Raw genomic sequence first — 24337 nt, forward strand, 5'->3', positions numbered from 1 at the left:
TGAACTAGACTCGAATTAACAGAATGCATAGGTTGTTAAGTGAAAATACCAGGACTGTAGCACTATACCCGTGGTGGCATGGAATCATTTGGAACCCTTTTATTATGTTGACAGGATGAAAAGACTGTTTTCTGAGAACAACTCCTCTTAGGTAGCATAAGACCAGGCTGCTGATTAGCCGTTTGCTTTTTTGGTAGAAATAAAAGCCCCGGTCAACAAATACGTAAACAGGCATTGACAAAGCCAATTGGTTTTGCCTATGAAAGATTTATTGGCTTTGTCAATTTTTTTTCTAGACATGTTGCACATGGCTTAAAGTAAATACAAAAAGTGATACGACATGGCCAGCTTTGACCACACCATAGTGCATTTTTATTTCTAACAAAGCGCAATGGGGAGGGCAAGCCGCAGGAGGGAGGTGCAAGGAAGGAGGGAGGGAGCAGAAACAAAGTACTGGTGGGGGGGAAGAAAGGAGCACGAGGGAGGCACGGTAAGGAAGGTGCTTGCAGCAAAAAGGGGAGGAGCTCACTATATCTCCCTGTGCCTAAAAAATGAACTTGTCCTTGTGTAATGTAACTGGTGGTCATGTAAAGGGTTCCAATACCTTTGGGTCGAGTTTGCCCTATATATAGCTACAAAAAACAAAGCAACAGGAGAGTGGCATGGGGGAGGAGAGTGGGGGGAAAAAACACGACAGAGGTACAGGTGAGGAGGGATGGAATAACAACACAAGGGACAGCTGGAGGAGCGCGGGGACAAGTAAGACGAGGTAGGGGTGGATGATGGACAGCAGTCATGCATTCTTCGGGGATGCATGTCCAAAAGTTTTTTTAAAGTACCTCCAGGAGTGCACCGCCAGTGGAAGGACACTGGCTGCAGACAGCAAGCTGTACTAGGTCCTTGCTCCACAGCAGGGACAGGCGCTGGAAGCAGCTGGACAAAACAGGAAGGACCAGAAGGCACAGGCCAATCGAAAGCAAGGAAATAAGAGTGAAGTCATCCAATGGTAAGTAATGGGAGGCCTCACTTGTTTTTAAAAAATGTTGTTAAAAATAGATTTCACTGAGAGAGCATGCGAGCCGGTTCATGAGAAACCTAAAAAGGAGGCTGTAAAAATAGAAAGTCTAACATCAAGGGCTGGAAAAAATAATAAATGAACTGAAAGCAATTGAACAAGTTAATAGAAGGTTCACAGTATCTACACCTGCAGGACCTCAGTATCAGAGCTGGGTCACTGTATCCCGGCCATGGACCTTTGATTCTAAGGCTTGAACCTGATTTCTGTATCTAAAAGACTCTTTCTTCATGCCCCCAGACAGTCTCAGGTTTTTGAGAGGAATAGTTTCTGGATACTTTTGTTTACTAGTGATGATCCAAGACCTTTCATACGTCTGGACTCTGGATACACTAAAGGGTTTGGCCGAGCAGAGTTCGTTTTCTTCAAGAGTTGCAGTAGATTTAGTGCTTGGTGTAGAAGAAACAATGCTGACACTGAGGATGAGATGAGGCCTCGGAGCTAAATAGCTGACCTAGAACCAAGGGACGGTTCTAATCCAGGCTTCGACTCTGGAAGGAAAATTGTGGGAATTTGGGGAAAAGACAATGCAGTTGTGAGCAAGAATTGTTTAATTAAAAAATATGTCCATCAATGTCATTGTAGTCAATAAGTAGCTACGATGCAACGAGAATAACATTTGCCTGATGTAGCCTAGAGTTGAGCTTCTTCAGGAGCATGAGTATAAACTGCAAAGACCACTCACAAAAACACACCACTTAACACATGATTACCATTGGTGGAATGGTAACCAAGTGCCACCAGTGCTGCTCTTGTAACCAGGAGAAAGGCACAGCTACAGTCCTCGGTGTTCGGCCTATCCAGAGACACAACTCAGGGCGACCAGTAAAAGGGGACATTATTTTACATCAAGTTCAAACGGTCAAAGGATATTTTGGGTAAGGGTAGGGTAAGGGAAACGTTTCACCATCTTTAGAGGCTTGTATATCCGAGGTGGCCAGTTGTGGATACACACACAAAGTGGCACCCTTCCAAGGTCGTAAATTGACTCTCAACAGAACAAAGACAGACCCGTGGAAATATAGCACTTATGGAATAAGACCATAAACGAAGGAGGCACTTTGATGAAAGGGGCCACTCTAGTGTGCATCTCAGCTCTCGGATGAAGGCAGAAAGATTTCTGATATTATCATAGCAGAGACAATGTATACAGGACTCACCAAAACCTGAACTGGTTTATGACATCCAAACAAAAGTTGTATGATTACCTAGCTCAAAGGTACTCGTGTTATCAACCTCGGAAATGTGAATCGCTGAATCAGCCGAGCGAAGTCAAACTTTGCGGGATAAGGGAGTTAGTTACCTCACTGCCCGGCTTTCACAACTACCGAGGAACGTACACTTTAGAAACATATTTTAGTCTCTGGCGAACAACACCGGACAAGGAACTCGGACCCCCAGCAAAGTTTGTTTCTATATTCAGAAGTCTGCGAAGGAAGCTCTGTATTTTGGTTGATAAAAATATAAGACATTCCCTCTCTGCGCCGCACATTTCCTTCCACCGCCGCCCACTGCCTGAGGGTAAATCTGACTGCTCGAGGAGTTAACACAAGAACCTGATCAGAGGAATGAAACACTGCTCCCTTTGTGTGCTTCAAGCCTCCCACTCTCCGCCACCGCTGTGTGGAGGGGACTTGTCCCCATTGTTGTGGGCCGCAGTGCAAGAACCCAACGACTGTCTCCAAGCTTAAAAGACACTCACAAAACAGAGCGCACCTTTGTGGTCCGTGAGCCAGGGGTTCCGGATGTGATCTCACACGCCCACTCATTCCGCAGAGCATCATTTGAGGAAGAGTGATGAACCCTGGATGAGAATTCAGAAGGCTGATCATATAAAGTCCGTGGGGGTCTTGTGGCCACTACACTCCTTTGTAATCACGATATTGCTTCTAGTCGCGAATTTAAACCCACAAACCATTGCCATCTGGTGTGTTAGTCTTAATTAGCAAACTAAAACTACAGCATCCACAATGCTTTAGGTTGCCACATTAAAGCCCAGGCCTGAAACACGAAGGGAGGTGGCCATATGGGGTCACTACTAGTACTCTGCAACCAGTAGTTTCGTCTTAGAGAAGGGGCATTTGGGTCCCTTGCAGTATGGAAAAGGGGCCCCCTTGCAGCATTCAAACGAGGTTGTTCCCTTCTTTGCACGGGAGGCTTTTTCTTTCTTTGCATGGGAGGCTGTTCCTTTCTTTGTATGGGAGGCTGTACCTTTCTTTGCACGGGAGGTTGTACCTTTCTTTGCACAGGAGGCTGTTCCTTTCTTTGCACAAGACGTTGGTTGTTCCTTTCTTTGCACAGGAGGTTGTTCCTTTCTTTGCACGGGAGGCTGTTCTTTTCTTTGTATGGGAGGCTGTACCTTTCTTTGCACGGGAGGTTGTACCTTTCTTTGCACAGGAGGCTGTTCCTTTCTTTGCACAAGACGTTGGTTGTTCCTTTCTTTGCACAGGAGGTTGTTCCTTTCTTTGCACGGGAGGCTGTTCTTTTCTTTGCATAGGAGGCTGTTCCTTTCTTTGCACGGGTGGTTGTTCCTTTCTTTGCACAGGAGGCTGATCCTTTCTTTGCATGGGGGGTTGTTCCATTCTTTGCATGGGAGGTTGTTCTGTGCTTTGCCTAGAACGTTGTTCCTTGCTTTGCACGGGAGGCTGTTTCTTTCTTCGCATGGGAGCCTGTTCCTTTCTTTGCAAGGGAGCCAGTTCATTTCCTTGCATGTGTGGCTGTTCCTTTCTTTGCACGGGAGGGTATTCCTTTCTTTGCATGGGAGGCTGGTGCTTTCTTTGCATGGGAGGCTGTTCCTTTCTTTGCAGGGGAGGTTGTTCCTTTCTTTGCATAGAAGCAAGGCCCTCATGCAAACAAGGGAGTCCTTGTTATGTTAAGTTATTTGGGATGTATCTAGAGCTCGTCTACCAATAGGTGACCTTTTGCAGTTGATCAGCTAGAGGCCGCTGACAATGTCCTGTTAAATTCGGAACAGGCGAAAATTAAGTCAATCAACTCACTCTCGCCATTTTAGAAGTGAATATTCTAAACTATGGATTCCCACACTATGGCGGTCCTCCCACCCACCCTAGACTGATGATCATGTGCATGCATGTAATCCAACGTTCATGTAGGGTATGGGAATGTAAAGAAGATGCGTGCAATTTAAAGGAAAGCTTTGAGATCAATTACTTGAACATTGCTCTCTTGTGAATGGGAAGCCAATGGAGGATGCCGATATGAATAACAAACTGTGGACCCACGACAGAGGCGAGGGACACTACATTATACATTAAGAAAGCCACATATAAAGACCATGAGAACACTGCATGCTGACCTGCACCAGAGATAGGATGAGTCGAGCTGTCAGGGGATGCAAGTCGAGCGAATATACATCCCTGAATAGTGGTCTTCAGATGAAAAAGAGCATTACTTTTCAAGTTCAGCACAAAAAATGTGTAACTCTATACGACTCTGGACAGGGACCTAAGGTAGCGCACCAAGGTATTTTTAAAGTATGAGATGAGTAAATGCCAAAGATTAGTACCTCGGTTTTCGAAAGTGGAGATCACACCTAATATTCAGGGTAAACAGTTTTGGAGATAGTGTAGACTGACAGCAGTCAACAATAAGGAGCTTCTGTCTTATGAGCCGAGGAATTCATTGCTTCATGGACATTTCACCAGACACAATGTGAATATGGTGATAGATGATCCAGAATCTCTTTATTCTAAAGGCCTCCAGGTGAAGGTGTTCCAGGGGACCAAACAGATATTTCTTCTGTGATGCAGAAGGAGCAGAGCCACTGATTTCAACAGCACCAGAAACAATCAAACACTGGCAAAACCAGAAGGTCTCATCTATGAAAACCACTGGCTTTGGCAATGTTTTGTAGCTATACTGTACAGCAGCACAGATACTGTGACATGTTGGTAAAACTAATGTAAGAACGCGCTATGACTAAACCAGGGCTAATGCGCTTTTTTATGTGCATTAGCAGTGAATGAATCCTAGTCATACAACATGGCTACAAATGATTGCCCAAATCGGCAATTCCCATGTTGTACAGCATGAGCAAAAGGCCACAGCACAGTTAATAGTTTCAAAGATGAGAATTGCTGCCTTTGCCAATGAGTGTTAGGTCTCGGCACTACACCGCTGTGATTTTGAGCAAGTCAGTTAATCTACACGAGTGAAAAAGAAAAAAAAATGAAATTTGCAAACAATCATATCACATAAAGAAATCTAGTGAATCCATGTTCAGATTTTAGTACAATGAATTTAGAAGCAGAGGATCCAATAAAAGAAGATAACATCTGTTGTCACAATCAACATCAATTTCAAAGGAGATAAGGGCTTTTTTGAAGTGCGTTTGGCACAGTAAAACAATCACTACAAATGGCAAGAGGTTCTACAAGAACAACAGGGAAGAAAAAATTAATAAAAGAATAAAAGTAGTACCTCTATCACAGATTGATCAGCGGAAGGAAAGCAATCAAGCTGAAGCAATCAGTACTTGGCCCATGCTCCAACCGAAAGAAGGGAAAGTGACGCCAGCACACATTGTCCAATTAGAAGGCAGCAAATAAGAGTGACAATGTAGCCATCAAACGTTAGGCAATGGACTGACTGCAAGCCCAGGGGTGTGGATTTCCTATAGCCTGACGACCAGGACCTATTGTTTGGGGTCAAGGTCAATAAGTGTTCCTGTGTATTTTGTCCTTGGCCAAGAAGACCCAACCCCCAACAGCACAAACCCTTTGGCTGCCAGTTTATAGTACCACATAATATATCAGGGAGTGGCACTGTCTGCAGTTAAGGTATTTTTTGAACTCCTGTGGTAATGCTGTTTTAACCTATATTTATGGTTTATTGATGCAAAGCCTTAATTATTAGGGTGGGCGTTCTAAGGAAATGTTAAAAGCTCAGACTGCAATACTAAAAGCGGTTCCAGTATAAACATGTGTACACACATTTTCAAAGTTTAGCAGTATGAGGCTGTGTATAATGCTCACTGATGGCTCTTTGGTTACATGCACATATTTGCAGAAGCATAATCAAGATGGATGATTCTTTACTTTCAAAATATAATGTTCACAAAAGAATGCAACTGGGAAAAAAACATTTTGAGAAACTACTGTAAAACGTTCGGTGCCATTCCTTTGCATCATCATTTATAAAATGTGCTGATGCATGCTAGTATTTCCCAAAAATATTTCTAATGGAAAATTTGTGTAACCAGTTTCAACAAGATTATGGTAAACATAAAAATAAACAAGCATTGCTATAGTCAGTAGGTCTGAAATTGGTGGTCAGCCTTTTGGTTTTGTCAATGCATGACTTGTTTTGGTTTTGTAAAACCTTATTGGCATGGGAGCTGCTGGCCCCCACCATTATAACACACATTGGCAAAAAGCAACAAAAGTTTTGGTTTCAAAAAGCCCACTTTGCCACAATAGTTCCTGGCACTGAACAAAACTACTTGTGTAAAAGAGCAGAATGTTGTCACTCATAGTGGCGCAAGCAGATAGATAGACTGAGAGAGATAGAATTTTAATAAACACAAACAGTCTTGGTTAATGCCAAACTTAATTAGGGGCCCAATTAATAAAGAAATCTCAAAACGTGCACCTATGATATATGTCCTTGCATTAGTGCTGATTTATGTATTTCATGAATTCACAAGAATGTACAGAAGTAGGTCAAGCAATTGTAGTCCTAGAAAATATCTGTGAACTGCATTTTAGCATGAGCAAACCAAACCTGCAGGTGAAGGTTTGCTCATGTGAAAATCTGTTGAGCGTTTGCAACTTCACTTTCCCTCCAACCACTTTTTTCCCCCAACCAAGAAAAAGTTTCAAGACTGTCATTGTAAGAAGTAAGTTTCCAACTTTTCTCAGTATGGGAAAGGATTAGAGAAGAGCTGGAGAAACCCCTTAAAACATGCAAGTTAGAAGATTTGAACAGACCCAAAAGAGAATTCCAATCCTGGAATTATTTATTACCACTACCTTCAGCCCCATTAGATCTGTGGAAAGGTGGCAAAATGAGGGCTTTGCTATTATTCAAACCCTACTATGGTATGAGCCATGGCATATTCAGAGAGGCTATATCAGAGCTCTTATATAACGATATTCCTGCCATAATCTGTCACTACACTACATGGCACAAAAGGGACAAGTGGATTTAGATATTTTTTTAAATTCCACACCTTTGAAGCCCCTTGTTGCATACAACATCTCTCGCAAGCAAGAGCGCATGCATTCCATGCATGGTCACAAGCAAGACCTAAAAACGGAATGCAGTCCGGGAAGGACCTCCCAAGTTAGTTGAGGCCAAGCTGTTTACCGGTCACAAGCGGTCCTCCTTCTACATGGAAGTTATATAGTGTTGATAGCTGTGTGGTAAGGAGTTGTCACGTTGGAATGGGCAAGCAGAATAAATAGAGTGTCAGAAGTCAGGCAAGATGCTCTAGGTCTATTTAGCTGTTTAACTTTCTGTATATCCCTCTTAGGTCATTTAGAACACATCTGAGTGTGTTCTTTAGGGTTTTGTTGTTTATAACTGTGATTAATGCTTCTATGATAGGAGGGACTTGTATTTTCTTAGCACGGTTTTCAGTAATAACGGAAAACTCATTGAAGATAGAGTTTAAAAAGTAATTCTTGTTAATGCCCTTTTTATGTCTTTGTTTGATTACACTAATTTGCTTCAGCATGGTCTTCTTACTCCACTTGAAACTTGGACACGTATGAATAATGTTTCTTTTACTGCTTCTCTTTACTCTTCAAAATGTACTGGCTATCTATTTTCCACTGTAAACTTTCCATATTTTCCTACATCATGCTAAAATTAATCCATTGGTCTTCTCCTCTCTACTTTGTGCATCCTCCCTCTGCTCCTTTTTAGGTCTCACCTGAGACAGCACATGCGTTGTTTGCTACACATTTTTGCGAGACATTAAAGCTGGTTTAGAGTCTGCCCACTTCTTTTTGATTGGCTTCATAGTCACTCTAGTTTGCTTCTATTTGGTCCCTGCATGCCGGCTTATTTTCTTCTTCTTGTTCAGCCCTCCTCTGGAGAATGGCCCAAGTATTTGTGTCATTCCAATGCTTGCACTCTCAGAGCAAATGTTTCTTTTTGTTGAATCACTCCAAAAGAGTGCATGTGTTTGCAGTCCATCTCCTTCATGTGCTTCTCCCACTGCCCCATATGTAGCTCTCTCTTACCCATGCACTTTTAGCTTCCTGCGTGTTGTTGCTTGTCCCCTTCCACCCTTCTCCCACTGTCCACGTTGTTGCTTACTCCACCTTCTGTGTATGTTGTTGCTTGCCCCCACCCACTGTCCACTTTTTGTTACTTGCCCCTTCCCCCCCTTTGCGTTGTTGCTTGCCTTACCCGCTATCAGTGTTCTTCTGTCTGTCTTGTTGCTTGCCCTCTCCCACCCTCCTCCCACTGTCCTTCTTGTTGCTTGCCCCTTTCCTCCCTCGGCCCATCTTGTTGCTTGTCCCCTCCTGACCTCCTTCCACTGTCTATCTTGTTGCTTTCCAGTTACAGCCCTCCTCCCACTGTCCTTCTTGTTGCTTGCTCCCTCCTGCACTTCCTCTGTAGTCCTTACTGTTGCTTGCCCCCTTCCACCCCTCTTCCTCTCTCTGTCTTGCTGATACCCCTTAATGCCCCTCTCCCGCTGCCTGTCATGTTGCTTGCCCTCTGCCACCGTCTGTCTTGTTACCTGCCTCCTCCTGCCCACCTTCGAATAACCGTGTTGCCCCACCCGCAATAACAAAAAAAACACTGTGCTGCAGAAAACATTGGCCGCTATTTTTTAAAATACTTGTAAGCTGAGAACCAATCCCTCCATCCCATTGTCGTTCCTTTCCCTCTACACCAGAAATTGTCACTTGCCCCCACCACAACAACAAAAAAGTGCTATGAGGCGGACACCATTGGCCCTGTCATAGTGCTTTATTCCCCACACCCTCCATGATGCATGGCCTCCTGCCTCTGAGATGCCTCCCAACCGCAATAAAAAAGTGCTAGGATGAAGCCAATGTTGCCCGTATCATAGCACTTTCTTTAACTTTCTACCATGCTGTACAGCAGTAAACCGAGGCTAAAAATATTGACAAATCCTAGCTTGTGTGGGTGATAACAATGCTTGCTATGCTTCAGTTATTGCATCATACTTCAAAATGTAACTTCTCACTCTGCTTGTGGTCGTTCCTATTTCTTGACTCTCTTTGCCTCCTTCCAGAACTTCATCAGACTTTCTCTGGGTCAAAGTCTGACAATGAACAAGGGTCAAGAAAGAGAAATCCCACTTCCGGCAATGTTTAACACCGAAACAGTACACTCGCATCAAATCCATTCAATCACCAGAACAAGACACCATCACCCTCAATAGACAAATGTAACAGTTTAGAAATATTTCTTTTCTTTAAAACTGAACTCATATACAATTAAAAGTCCTATTATTAAACAAAAGATAAAAACAGTGATCAAATGTTTAAAAAACAATCAAAGGTTAAAAACAGTTCCACATTGAATGCACATAATATAAGCTGGGGAAAACATACTGCAAGAAAAATCATTTCTTGTCAATAAAGAAGGCCAAGACATTAGATCCAGATCATTTGTTCTACTTGAAATAATAATTTCTAAATACTTGATTTGTTTGAATAACAAATGTATCCACAATCTACAGTCTGCCTTCTTAATCTTGCGCCACTCCAAATTCTTAAAAGGCAAGTGGGGCACTCATCAATATCCTCTCTTCAGTTGCTGTCTCTAGTCTATGTGTCACTCCCTCCCAGAACGCGATCAGAGCCGGGCAATACGCAAGTATATGTAGGAAGGACTGCTTTAAAAAAAAAAAAAGAAATGTTGTCCTCATTCTCTACACAACTTGCTCCAATCTACCCTAAAGGCATCCGCACACTGACTCAGCGTACTGGATATGTAAGCATATGGAAGTGGGGGCCCTTGCCTACCAGTGTAAAAGGATACTCGAGGGCCTATATGGAGCATTCCGGGGTGCCTCTTTATCGGGCTTACCAAGCCTAGTCGCACTCAACAATACAGTACCACAGGGACGCAGCCTGATGGCACCAGGAGTGTCTACAGAGTAGCAGGGCAGCATAATCATAGGGCAATTTCAGAAAAGAAAAAAAATGCTGCCACTAACTCTGGGTCATCCCCATTTCACAAGATTCCACAAGGCTCGCTTGTTTTGGCTGCCTGTTCTCATAAGATCTAAGCTAGAGACTTTTTTACAAATTTCTCTTCTGGCCAACAGGATGGCATAAAAAAAAAGTTGTTTAGCGGGGCCCATCACACCCTCCACCTGGCCGAAAATAATCAATGGTAGATTGATAGTGATAAGGCACCCAAGGGATATTGTCAGTGTTTTACCAAAGAGTCCCCAAAAAAGGAGAGGGCAGGACATTAAAAAAACATGTGAATGTCAGAGGCAGCTTTCGTCCCACACCTCATGCAGCACACAGGGGGGCCCTTTGAGATTCTTGATAGTCTCTGGGGTGAAAAATAGCCCTGTGAATAGTAAACAGGTGATTCCTTCGGAGCCATGCTGGTTTAACTACCTCCCACAGAGTCTTACAGGAGTTTATCCACAGATGGGCTTTGTTAGGGGTCGACAGCTTTCAGACTTAACGTACGACTTGATCGGTGCTATTGATATTGCATCTGCTCAATCTCTCCCACTGGCAGTACTGACTCTTGATGCTACCAAGTCCTTCGACAGGGTAAATTGGTTATACCTGTTGGGTGTCCTGAGTAAGTTCAAGATCGGGGAAAAATGTTGCAGAGCTGTTGGGTTGATATATCAGAATCCTTCAGCAAGCCTTCTGGTGAACGGTACTCTTTCTGACCCCTTTAAGATTACAAGGGGTACTCGTCAGGGCTGCCCTCTCTCCCCTCTCCTATTCGACTTGTATATCGAGCCCTTTGCTCAACGGGTGAAGAATGATTTTAACATCAAGCCCTTTAGGTATGGGGAGTGGGAGAGGAAGGTAGCCCTGTATGCAGACGACATTCTGTTTTTTTCTTCTGATCTGCATACAGCTCTTCCCTCGGTTGTCAATTTAGCCCAGGAATTCGAAGGGGTTTCCGGGTATGAAACAAATGCCTCCAAAACAGATATTATGGCTTGGAATATGGGTGAGATTCAGCAAGGGCTGCAGCTTAGCTCTAAAATGAGATATCTTGGAATCAGCATCCTTCAGGATGTTACCAAGATTGTTGAAACCAATTTCTCAGATGCGACGAGGGAGTGCCAAAAACGTATGCGAGTATGGGCTCTACTACACCTGTCTATTTTGGGAAGGGTGAATTTAGTCAAAATGTAAATTTTGCCTAAAATTACGTTTCTTTTCAATAACATTCCCCTTTACTTTGAGAAGGCGTCTTTAGTTAAGCTGCAGAGTGACATTAATTCATTTATTTGGGCCTATCACTCGCCTAGGATCGCCTGGAAAAAACTAAGGCAGCGGAGGGAAAAGGGAGGCCTAGCTGCTCCGGATCTTCAGATGTACGCCTGGGCTTTCCAACTCTCTCATTCTCGCATGCTATTGAAAATGCCTACTAACACTGGGGTCGGTGGCATGTTCTTGGCGATGCTTAGATGTGCTAGGTTACCAGAGGAGGGTTTTCTGTTTAAATCAAGCTAAAGGTTTTACACGGTTTAGCTAAAACATGGGCTAAGTTGAGATGCTCAGTAGCGCTAGGATATTTTCCTTGCATGGCCCCTTTGTGGGAATACGCCGGGAGGCCCGGGATGGCTTAAAGATAGGCTGGTCCTACCCCTGCGAGAAGCTGGGATTGAGGTTTGGGGAGATCTGTTTGTGAAAGGGACTTTAGCTTCATGGAAGTCTCTTAGAGTCAGAGTGGGTATAGGCCTCTCCAGGTTTAAATACTTACAAATGGACAGTTGGGCCCAGTCACAGAAATCTACCCAGAGCACATACCAAATTGGAGGGGACAACTATTTGGAACATCAGCTTGTTAACAAGGTTCCAGGAAGGAAGGAAGTTTCTTTCTGGTATCAAGCTATATTGGAAGAGGTAGATGGCAAATTTGAACTCGCCAACAATCTCTGGGCAGTTTCCTTCTGGATCAGGAAGGTCTCCTTTTGTCCACACCTTCTTAAGAAGGAATCAACTAACGCCTTTCCTATTTTATATAAGTGGAATCTAGTGTAATAGCCTCTATGTGGGATTTTTAACTGTATTCATTTGTAACGGGCCTTAATCGCCACCTGTCAGGGAAACTGTAGTGTATTTACCCAGTCTTCCTCCTCAAGATCTCCAATGTTACTCTACCGTATACCTCTTAATGATGCAAGGTCTTTCTGTGTTTTCCTCATTAGGGTTTGGTTAGCGAGGGAAATCAGTTTTCTATATAGTGGCCCCTACAATAATCTATATTCCAGTGGGGAGGCCTCCCAAATTTTCTACCCTGATGGAATCTTTGGCTGCAGCGTGTGACATACGTAATTGCAGATACCGGAACATTTGAGGAGATGACATCTCATACTCTGTTTGGAAATAGGTGAAGGGTGCCATGCCGTTAGCATCCCAGACGTTCACCAAGATACTGAGCCCTATCAAATCCCATTGTCGTAAATCTTCAAGACTGGCAACTTCCTTTAGCCTTGGGAACAATACATATAAATAAAGAATTAAACGGTGTACAAAAGGTTGACTGTAGAAAGGAGCAGCTGGAAGGAAAATGAAGTTTCAAGGATCTCCTAAACGGTTAAAAAAACAAAAATAAATGTAACAAAAAAAAACTAGGATGAGGTAGCAACTGAGGAGCAAAAAAGAAAGTAAGCACTTCTGATGAACAGTAGCAGCGAGCATGAAAGGCGAAGAGCAACTGGAAAACAGCCAAAGACGGCAGGGTTGAGACAAGCAACAGACAGGCTGAGAGTGGCTGACAACACCCAGCACGCAAGGGCTGGAATTGTGAAGACAGAGTACTCAAAACAAGCATTGGCAAAGCCAACCGGAATCGGCAATTAGACATCTATCAGCTTTGTCAATGGTCTTTAATAAACATCTGTATATGGTTGACTAGCTTTACCACTCCAGCTGATGTTTGGAGGCGAGGGCGTAGCTGAGATTACAGCAGTGGGAGGGTCAATTTAAGGTACAGCAGGAATGTGCTTAATAGGAAACATCTGGATGTATCAGTTAGTGCTGAACTGGTGTAGGGCATAATCTACCATTACCTCTGAACCACATCCCCAAGCTGGACCTATGGCTGAGTCACCTTACTGCTTTCAACTGCACTCCTCTCATCGTAGACTGAGCCAAATCCCTAGGAGTCACCATGGACAAGCACCTTAATATGAAAAACCATATCAGCACTATTTGTAAGGGTGCAAACCACTTGATGAGGACACTTAGAAACATCAAACGTTTCCTTCCACTTAAGGATGTCAAGCAGGTGGTCCAAGCGTTTGTCCTACCGGGGCTAGATTACGGCAGCGCTACCCTCTGTGGCCTTCCCAAATACACCCTTGCGCCACTAAGGGCATCTCTGAATGCTGCTGCTAGACTGGTTACAGGCTCCAAACGCAATGAGCATATATCGCCAGTCCTAATATCACTAAATTGGCTCCCCTACGAAGCACAAATTCAGTTAAAGATTGCCGTTATGACGCACAAAGCCATCCACTTCAATACTCCCAGGTACCTGGCGCAAAAGCTTGAATTATCCTGTGGTGTAAGCGCCTCAAGAAGTGCCACTACCTTCCCCCTCAAACCACTTATCCTGAGCAAAAAGAGAACTTGTCACAGAGCCTTCGCTGGCGCTGCCCCAAAGATATGGAACTCTCTACCACCGGAAGTACGCACAATCTCCGTAACAACGGTGTTCAAATTGGAAGTCAAAAGATTCCTTAAGAATAAATTCCTTTCATAAGTGGGCTAGGCTCTCCTCCCCGATAATTTTGTTCCTACTCCCGTTGTACCATCATTTACTACTACGTTTCTTTATGACATATTATGCCTCTCCTTCGCTACCCTTGTACAATTGTTTAATATGACCTCCTAGTGGCATTTGCGTGTAATCTGTGATCATGCTAGTTTTATCCCTACCTGTTGATGTACTTGCATTATTGTCCTTCCTTTCCTTCCTAATGTAAAGCGCTCTGATATCCTATGGGATCTAGTTCGCGCTATATAAAGGTTTATAAATAAAAATAAAAATAAAAATCGAAACAACTTCTGGAAATATAGGGTATGACTTTCCAAATATGCAAGTTTGTCAACAAATGCCCAAAAATAAAACAGACTGCTGTGAGCCTCACACTGAAGAATAGTCTGGACATGATTTTCCGTTCAAATTTCACTAACACCTTGGCCAGGATAGCCAATCATTTGGCATGCATACGGAACCTTCTTTTCAACCAGACTACACATAAATGTGCTCACCGTGCTCCTGCCCAGTATCTCAAATATCCACTGCTGCCTGACATTGAAGGCTGCCCCTACAGGAGACCAACTGGTGCTGCCCCTCCCCGCACAGCCTGGTGTGCCTGATAACCCCTTACAACAGACTCCTGGAGCCCAGCATCATCATGGCTCTGCTCTGATAGGGACCACTGCACCTCAGAGGATAAAGACACTGGCTGTAAACTTAAGGAATCTTTCTGTCTTTCAATGCTCCCACTTCCCGCATACTGTTTTCAAGAGCTGTCGTAAAATCAGGTCGTCGCATCAAAATTAATTTTACGTCAAAAAATGACAGGGTAAGGACGCCATCTTGGGTGAGGTGCTGATTTTCAAACTTTCAATTATAACAAATACAATTATTTATTTTATCATTCTCGATCCCCCTTCCTCTTAATTGGCTATGGTGCTGCACGAAAGGATAAGTCATCGACAATATCTTCAAGCAAAGAAAGACTTTCTGCTGCTTGTAGTTGATAGTGGCCATCTTTGAATGGGAGACATCCACATTTATTGTGGAGAGATCAAAGACGCCTAAAGGGCTTATCGTGACCGAGGAATCTAGTGGGTTTGAAAAATCATTGTCCATTTAGCACCGGAACTGCTCAAATAGAAAAGACCATTTTGAAGGCTGCCGTGACAGCAACCTGTCATTGCAAGACGTCAAAAGCCCATCATCATGGCTGCCGGTTGTTCCAGGAGCCAGTGAGTACTCTAGTGTTTTGTGATGCGTAGGCCGCCAGAGTCCCCCGGTGATGGAGAATGTTGGCATCATAGGACTGGTGTCATGAGAAAGGGGGCTAGTCTTCTCTTTTTTAAATGGAAGATAAGGCAACTTGAAATGCCTCAGTGCCCTCTGTTAGGTACTATTGGAGAGATCTCATAAATGTAATTGTTATATAATTTCAGTCTCTGAGCAAGTGAAAACACAGTGTTCATGTGAAGTGTTCTTCAACAAAGAAAAGAGTTCTGAAAACATTCCCTAAAGTGAGAGCACTCGAGGGATAGTGTAATTGGTCCCTGCACTCGGGGAGACAAATGCATGCTATGGACAAATGGGGAGAAATAAAATGAGAGCAACGATGGAGCCAGCAAGTGGGAAACCTATGGGCAGGCTGAAGCCAAAGAAGTATATACAACATGTCTCGAAGAGACATTGTCTAGCTGAGACCTAAAAAGGGAGAGTGAAAGTGAAATAAAACACATGCACTCTCATCGAGAACTAAAAAACGTAAAAATGTTTTGCTTGAATTGGAGCTGCGGAAAGGTACAGGTCAAAGGGACAGCAAATAAGGTATGCTCCAGGGGAGGAAAAACACAAAACAGAGCAAGGAAAGCCAACAAGTAAGAAACAAATAAATGAGATTTACAAGAAAGTCAACCAACAGTAAGCGGAGGGTTGATCCAAAGCCCACTGAATGCATTTGTATTGTCTACACTATATCTCTTTCGTCAAAAGAAAGCTGTCTATAGAAGAGACCTAAAAAAAATAAGCCCCAGTACCCAAACATGAGTGCAGATATCAGAAATCTACGATGGATCGCACACCGCTAGCCTCTCCTCCGGATCGCCCCTAAGCACTCTGGTATGTGAAGTGCGTGTAGTTTGAAGAGTTGAAACAAAGTTCGTAAGTGGTTCACCAAAGTTGGTGCAAGTAAGTACTTGTTGTTCCCAAGATCTCTGGACCCGAGACATGGCCCGGGTTTCGGGATAGTTTCCCTCATCAGTAGAGAAAGTATTTGGGGTGGATGAGAAGGCCGCCAAGTAACCGTCACAGGCCTCGATGCCTCTCCGGCGCGCAGGTGCGTCTCCAAAAGCTCGTCAGCTTGGGGGCCCATGGGAGCCCTTTAACAGAAATCTACAATGGATCGCACACCGCTAGCCTCTCCTCCGGATCGCCCCTAAGCACTCTGGTATGTGAAGTGCGTGTACTTTGAAGAGTTGAAACAAAGTTCGTAAGTGGTTCACCAAAGTTGGTGCAAGTAAGTACTTGTTGTTCCCAAGATCTCTAGACCTGAGACATGGCCCGGGTTTCGGGATAGTTTCCCTCATCAGTAGAGAAAGATATCCACCACCTGCAACCACATCTACAAATTAAGCACTGCTACTATGGGATAATACCGTTTCATATACTATCTAATTTTCGTGAAGGGTCTGTGTGCAAGTTAATTGACTTTGGCTGGCTTCATGGGGAGCAACTCCAAGACTTCAAGTCAATTTATTATACTGCCAGAAGATGTGATCCAATGTGAACTGTGGATCGTGTCCAAAATGCCCAATCTTTAAAGAAGTGCATTCCCAAACAAAACAGGCGGCCGAAAACATGATTTCCCACGCTTTGCTCTCAACTGGGATTTGCAGACAGCACATGTCTGTCAGGATGTGAGCCACCCTAGTGCAGCGCTATGACAATATCCTATCTCTGTAGCCCTTATGCTTATTTTCCTTGCCTCGTGGTTACTGATTAGATGACTAATGTGCTAAAAATATTACGGATTCCTAGCTGGAAAATATTACAATTAAAACATTACTACGGCAATGCGTTAAACAGGATGCAGCCTATTCCATTAAGCAGAACCAAAAGCAAAACAAGCTTTGGCAAAGCCAATAGGTCTCACCTATGCAAGAGCTACTGGCTTTGTTAATGTGTTTTATCCATGTTGTACACCAGCGTGGCTGCTGTTCAGCATTGCTAAAAGTTAGTGGCATAGAGGAGAGTGGCGTAGAGTGTCGTAAAGTGGAATGGAGAAGAGAGGGGTAGAGTGTTGTAGAGTGGAGTGGCATGTGCATTGGTGTGGAATAGAGGGGAGTGTTGTACAGTGGCGTAGAGTACAGTAGACTGGTGTAAAGTGCTTTGGCATAGAGTGTTGCAGAGAGCAGTGGCGTAGAGTGCAGCAGAATAGAATTCAGCAGCGTAGTATTCAGCAGCATACAATGCAGTGTCGTAAAATGCAGTGGCATAGATTAGAGTGGTGCATACTAGAGAGCAGTGGCAGAGTGCAGTGGTGCAGAGTAGAGTGGCATAGAGTTCAGTGGCGTAAAGTACAATGGTGCAGAGTAGAGTGGCATAGAGTGCAGTGAGGGAGTGGTGCACAATAGAATGCAGTAGCGTAGAGTTATGCACAGTAGAGCATAGTGGAGTACTGCAGAGTGAAGCAGCGTGGAGTGCAGTGATGCAGCCTCGAGTGGCACAGAGTCCATTAGCATATAGTGCAATAGTGCAGAGCAGAGTGCCGTAAAGTTAAGTGTGCTGTGTTGTAGAGGTAGAGTGTCAGAGTGCAGTGATCTAGAGTGGCATGGAACGGCTTAGAGTGCGGTGGCACAGGGTGGTGTAGAGTGCAGTGGCATAGAGTAGATTGTTTTAGAGTAGAGCAAAGTGGCAGAGAGTGAAGTAGTGCAGACTAGAGTACAGTGGAGTGGAGTGTAATATCGTAAAGTGGTGAAAATTAAGTGGCATAGAGTGGTGTGGTGCAGAGTGGATTTGAGTGGCGTACAGTGGATTGGCGTAGGGTGGAGTGGTACAGAGTAGAGTGTATTGCCAACGAGTGTAGTGGCTCAGAGTGCAGTATTGTAGAGTTGAGTGGCATAGAGTGGAGTTGTGCTGAGTTGAGTGGAATGGCCTAGACTGAAATGGTGTAGAGTGCAGTGACGTAGAGTGCAGTTGCATAGAGTGCACTGTCATAGAGTGCAATGGTTTAAAGTGGAGTGGAGTAGAGTGCCCTGGCATAGAGTGGAGGGCGGCAGAATGAAGTGCAGTGGTGTAAATTGGAGTGCGGCAGAGTGAAGTGCAATGGCGCAGAGTGCATTGGTATAGAGTAGGTTGTTTCAGAGTAGAGTGAAGTATAAACATTGGATTGGTGCAGTGTAGAGTAGAGCAGAGTGGCGTAGATTGTATTGGCTTACAGTGCAGTGGCAAATAGTGCTGTGGCAAAGAGTAGACTAGAGTGGCGTACAGTTGATTGTCGTAGAGTGCAGGGGTGTAGAGAGGAGTGGTACAGAGTAGAGTGCATTCGCGTACAATGGATTGGCCTAGACTGTAGTGGTGTAGAGTGCAGTATGGCAGAGTGGTGTAGAGTGGAGTGTTGTAGAGTAGAGTTGTGCAAAATAGAGTGGAGAGGCCTCAATTGGAGTGGGGTAGAGCGTAGTGAGTAAGGGTAGAGTGGCGTAGAGTGCACTGCCATAGAGTAGGGTTGTGCAGAGTAGAGTAGATAGGTATAGATTGAAGTGAAGTAGAGTGCAGTGGCGCAGAGTGCAGTGGCATGGAGTGGTGTCAAGTGGACTAGTGCAGAGTAGAGTGCAGTGGTGTGAAGGGGAGTGGAGTAAGTGGAGTGGTATTGAGTGGAATATGCATGATGTGGGAGCACACTGCCGTTACAGGCAACGCATTTTCAATTGAAATGACCATTAAGTTTACAGACATACAGTTTTACAAATAAAACTATAGAGCACACAATGAGAAAACCCTTTCCCACACCCAGTAACTAGCAAGGTTGTCACGTAAATCCTCGCATTTTGAAGTCAGAGAAAGAAAAGTAAACACGAAGGTCCCTCGAAAGACAGAGCCTGACACTGGCTTCTGTCCTTGAATGCACAGCAAATGTGACAAGATAAGAACAAGATTTAAAGGCCTGTTTACAGAAATTGAACACTTGTGGAAGGATACAGTACACTGACTGACTGACTGAAGGTATTTGTAAAGCGCACTTATGCCGAGGCGTCTTGGCGCTGAGTAGAGTGATCGGGGATCGGCGCTGACATTAGCATTGTGTAAAAAGCCTGGTTTTAATAGCCTTCCTGAAGACACAAGGTATTTTTCTAAGGGAGGAACAAGCTCAAGCTGGACAGCCTAAACAAATAAAGTCAGCAAAAAGAAAGCCAGAAAATGTGAGTTACAAACCACAAAGCCAATGGCAAGCAATTGATGGAATACAGTCCCAGGAAAGCTGCCTGAATGTCCCCAAGATGTCTTTAGCAAACCAGACAGCTGTGCTGTGTGGTAGGCTTCGACCTGATTTTGCAAAGTGTTTTACTTTTTGCTTACAGCAGTGTGAAACTATCCAGCATGATAACATGTTGGGTTAAATATGTTTTGCAGAACATTGTATTTAACCTGAAAGTCTGGGGCTCCAATCCTTTGAGCACATTTTACCCTTGTAATGTTGATAAAATGAGAGCCAATTAGTTGAGCAACTGTAACAGTATTACCACCTACATAAACACTTAATAAAAACTGAAAACTTGAAATACTTTGAATCTCGCCTAGAGGATGCTCCCTTTTAAGAAATAGCGGTCTGATCTTCCACTGAGCTGTGTATTTTTCTTATTCTGAAACTCTTGCAAGGATCTTGCACTCGACCTACGATGGACTTCCTGCCTTACAGTGTTCACAGCAAGACTACAGACGACTCACTGCTTTGAGAAATTCACAGCCATTTTCTAAGTCAAGTATAAGGAATTTGTTCCTTCTGAAAGAGCATTTGGATCACCAAATGATATGATTGATTCGTGGATAGTGATTAGTGAAATTTCTCTGTGCCCAGGAATTACTTCAGTACTCAAGGAGAGAATAGATATTTCTTCATGTTTTGTTCAGCCCTCTGAAGAATAACAAAAAGTGTTAAATTAACTAAAAATGCAGACCATGACAATTAGGCTAATTTAAGGCAGATTGCAAACTTGCCATACAATGTGAAGCTACAGGAAGAAGCAAATGTCAAAAGTTACACATTAATACACCAAGGATAATCAATTCCTGTACTCGATACAGGTAGTGTTTACCCCTGCCCAACGCATGGACTCTGTAGTTACAACTGCACTTGAAGTCCTTAGAATGGTGATGGTAAAGCGTAGCATTATTATTCTAATTTTAGTAGAGCTGTCAGCAGCATTTAACACCGCCATCATCCATGTGACACTCCATGGCATGGGCACTCAAGGGTGAGCATTGGACATCTTTCTAACAGGATCAGACACCAGGATTTGAATTACCTCCTTTTTGTTGGTGTTCACTAATCTGTCACTTGGGTGAAGCCTCAGGGCATGCTGTGCACCCTAAGTTCCAAAATATTGTTTATCTACTGTCTTTGGTTACGTAGATTCATGTCTTCGATGTTCAATGCCTTAACAATGCAAATGACATTCAACTCCTCGCAAGGCTTTTAAAAGAATAGACTAAACAAATGTTTAAAAAGGTAAAAACTTGGACATACTCTCCAAGACAGATTCCTACATCTGCGTCTCTGCCGTTAAATCCAGAACCCTTTAACGTACCACCGCGAACCCGAGTACTTCATCGACACATTCGCCCTGCGAGAGACTGGCATTCAGGCATAGTACCCACGTTCACGAGGGCTTCTACTTACTCCTGTAGGTAAAGAAATCGAAACTTTTATAGCCATTTTTGGGAAAAAGGAAAATGGTAACCAGGGACATTAAGGGATGTTTACGGAAGTTAGAGCAAGGCCTTCGTTTACTAAATTACCCCAGAGACGTGAATTATTCCGGCTTAATTAACGGTGATCCAGCAGCATCCTTGCCTATTATCAGTTATGCCTTCACATTTTACTCATCCAATATTGCAGAAATTCTGGTTGCTTCTGATGTAGAGCTTACCGCAAAAAGTGATCTGAGATTTATTGAAGCCGTTTATAAGGTTCTTCGAGATCAATTCAATTACAAACCAGTGTTAACGAAACAACAGTTTCTTTAATGTGGGTTTGCTGAAGGGAAGATACACATTGTTTGTGACATCATCAACTTCGTTTTGAAAAAACACAAAGAGTTGACAAATCTAAATAAGGTGAAGTCAAAACCAAAGAAGAAACCAAATCCTAATAAACTTTATATGGAGGCACAGCAAGAGCATCTGTGTGAGTAGAATATTTCAGTTCAGTCAGGATGGACTTCTGCAAGTACTGTTCAGATGAAACCTTTTGTACAGCGTCACACGGGTAGCGAAGTTGATTTGGAAGAGCCTCATCCTTTGACTGAAGAGGAAGAGGACGAATCTTGGTCTGCAGAAGAAGATATCGTTGAGGTCAGCTGTGAAAAAGAGAACTCTGAAGAGACGAGTCAAGTGAAAATGTTACAGATGCAACTTTTAGAATGTCAGGAAAAGCTTCAGAAACTAAATTGGATGGAGGAGAAACTTCTGACCTTAGAAGAAAAAATGAAAGGGAAAATAATCATTGACGAAAAAGACTGGGACAATCTTTTGAGCAGAGTCCTCCTTGTTGAAACAGAGTTGCTACTCCGATCCAAAAAGAATGACTTATCTGCAGAGTTTAGCAGTATGAGCGAAGAACGTACGTCTAGTAGAATCCTGAATCCTCTTTCTCCAGCAGATAATGGGACAAAAGAAGAGATGCCTGAGAGTTTTAATCGTCAGTCGTCTGGCTACAGCTCACTACTATCGGCAGACTCTTCTCCCAAAGACATGGATATTAATTATGCGCGCTTGACTGCAGTTTCAAAGAAAACAACCAGAGAGCGAATGGAACGAATAAACAAAATGATTGAAGAAACATCAGATTTATTGAAATATTCCAATCATCCCTCTTAAAATTTCGGACAAGGACCTTTTCTGTTTTTTTGTAAATCTGTAGATGTACAATTATGAGATTGTGGTGTTGATCTGGTTTGTGCTTAATGTTACCTTTATTTTACCAAAATAAATCTATTTTAAATACGTTTAAAAAAAAAAGAAAAGTTAAAAACTTGAACACAGAACATTTCATTAGGAGGAGAAAATAATAACTTATGACTTCGCCTGTCGTTCAAACTTGATATCGAAGAACAGGATTCTCATAAAGGTGAGACGATATAATAGGGACAGATATATAGCACGTGTTTTAAATCCTGGATCCCGCTGTTGCATAGATTACATATATTGGATCATCTATGCCATTTAGAAGTTAACATTTGTAAAAATAACATATTTAGGCATAGTTTATGTTCAGTTATGGATAACTGGATTCCAGAATCCTGGGTCGAGAGAGTACGTAGTAATTTTCTACTGTTGTCCAGAAGTGAATCAGAATTAGCACTCCTCTAAGGTGCTGTGTCTCTTTGTTAATTATTTTGTAATGTTGTACAAAGGTTGCATTGCGTAATAAAAGATAATATTGTATCTTATATAATGCACTGCACTTCATACAACACTACAAAATAAATTATTAGTATTTTAATCACTCTCTACTACTAAGTCTGGCTACTGCCACTACCTGCAAAGCAACAACTCACCTTCTACTCACTCGTTCTGCCTGCAAAGGAATGTCCCAGCCAAAGGGGTCTCCTGAGAACCTCACACCGAACTGAACTTGCAAGATGACTTGTTATGCAAAATACAGACTACTGTAACATGATTTACACCGGATTGCCAAAGATTCTCACAGATTACAGAGACCACAAAATCAAGTATTTAAGAAGTACATGACCTTCCGAAAATATGATCACAAGAACCCACCACAGAAAATTATCCATTAGCTCCGAGTGGATTTGATAATTAAACTGAAGTCGCTTTACATCATCCACAACAACGCTTTGTGGTAATAAAGGCCCATCAGGTCTACAAAAGCTTGCACCACACCACACCCCACTAGAAATCTTATCTCAGTTTCATTACACCGGGTCTAACCTCACACCTTCAACGATCAGAAACACAAAGCAGAATTTCTAGCACTGGTGGGTCCAGAAATCTAGAGTGTGGACTCCATCAAAAAACCAAATCCAAGTACTTCCAAAACTGCAAAAAAACTAACTTTTAAGGAAAACTCTGCCAAGATGTCAGACCATCCCACACTCCATGCTTAATGACTGATCTATAATAATTTGTAGTGTTTATGCTTTGACCTGCTAATTCTGCATGGGCTAGCATCCTGGATTCTTAATAGGGACTATTGTCACTTTAAAAAATACTTACATTAATCAAATGAATCTGCTGTAACACCTAACAGGGCCACTTGAGAAGATCCATAGAACAGTATGGCAGAGATACACTTGTGAAGGAGCTTGCCATAGCATCGTAAAGATCCATTTGGGTCGCCACATGATAACAGGCAAACAAGCATTAGGCAGGGGTTCATGGCACAATAGGCAGAGTTAATTACATTTAGCAAGGTGCATGTCACGAATTAGATAGTGGTAAACTGAGCATTAAATCGCTTGGTGTGAGGTTTATATGCCATGGTACATAGCATAGCCATTTCAGAGGCACATTTAATAAGGTTCATGTCCACAACATCACAACATCTACATTTGGTAAGGTGTATTGCACAGGCAGAGTCACATTAGATATGACAGTAACATTAGAGAGGATCATGACGTGACTCAAACAGAGATATATTGGACGAGGTACAGAGCATGCCACAGGGAAAAATATATATGAAAGTTACATGGCATAGCATGACTAGTGGGCCAGAGGCGTGAAAAATTGTGCCTTGCAAATTGGCATCTTTTTCTTTAAACTTAGCAGGTTTTGTAAAGATTGTTTTAACATTTTTTACAGAAAAGTCTGCAAAATGCTGTTTTGGGTCCCCACTTGGAGATCACTGTCCTTGGTATGTATAGCTGTAGTGGTTCACCTAACAATTCCCTGCTAATGGAGCCTCACCCTTCCTGAGTCGGACAACACGTTGAATAAGCATTGGCAAAGCCAGTAGATCTTCCCTATAAGACCTATTGCCCTTGCTAATGCTTTTTAGCCATGCAGTAGAGCATCGCGGCTGTTGTACATCAACAGAACAAAATGATAAAGTGGCTGCTGTGTTATTTTGTAGGTGTGTGCATGACTCCAATATGCATGTGTGCACCA

General features: G+C 43.1%; 1 protein-coding gene and 1 pseudogene across 10 annotated transcripts in view; one reads left to right on the forward strand and one right to left on the reverse strand.

Moving 5' to 3' along the window:
- The window catches only part of ARAP3 (ArfGAP with RhoGAP domain, ankyrin repeat and PH domain 3), a 680145-nt gene that overhangs the window by 612846 nt on the left and 42962 nt on the right, over positions 1 to 24337 (reverse strand). The gene's annotated exons all lie outside the window — the stretch shown is intronic.
- LOC144767145 (centrosomal protein of 44 kDa pseudogene) lies at positions 20890 to 22175 on the forward strand (annotated as a pseudogene).

Source organism: Lissotriton helveticus, chromosome 7, assembly GCF_964261635.1.
Source record: "Lissotriton helveticus chromosome 7, aLisHel1.1, whole genome shotgun sequence".
Classification (NCBI taxonomy): domain Eukaryota; kingdom Metazoa; phylum Chordata; class Amphibia; order Caudata; family Salamandridae; genus Lissotriton; species Lissotriton helveticus.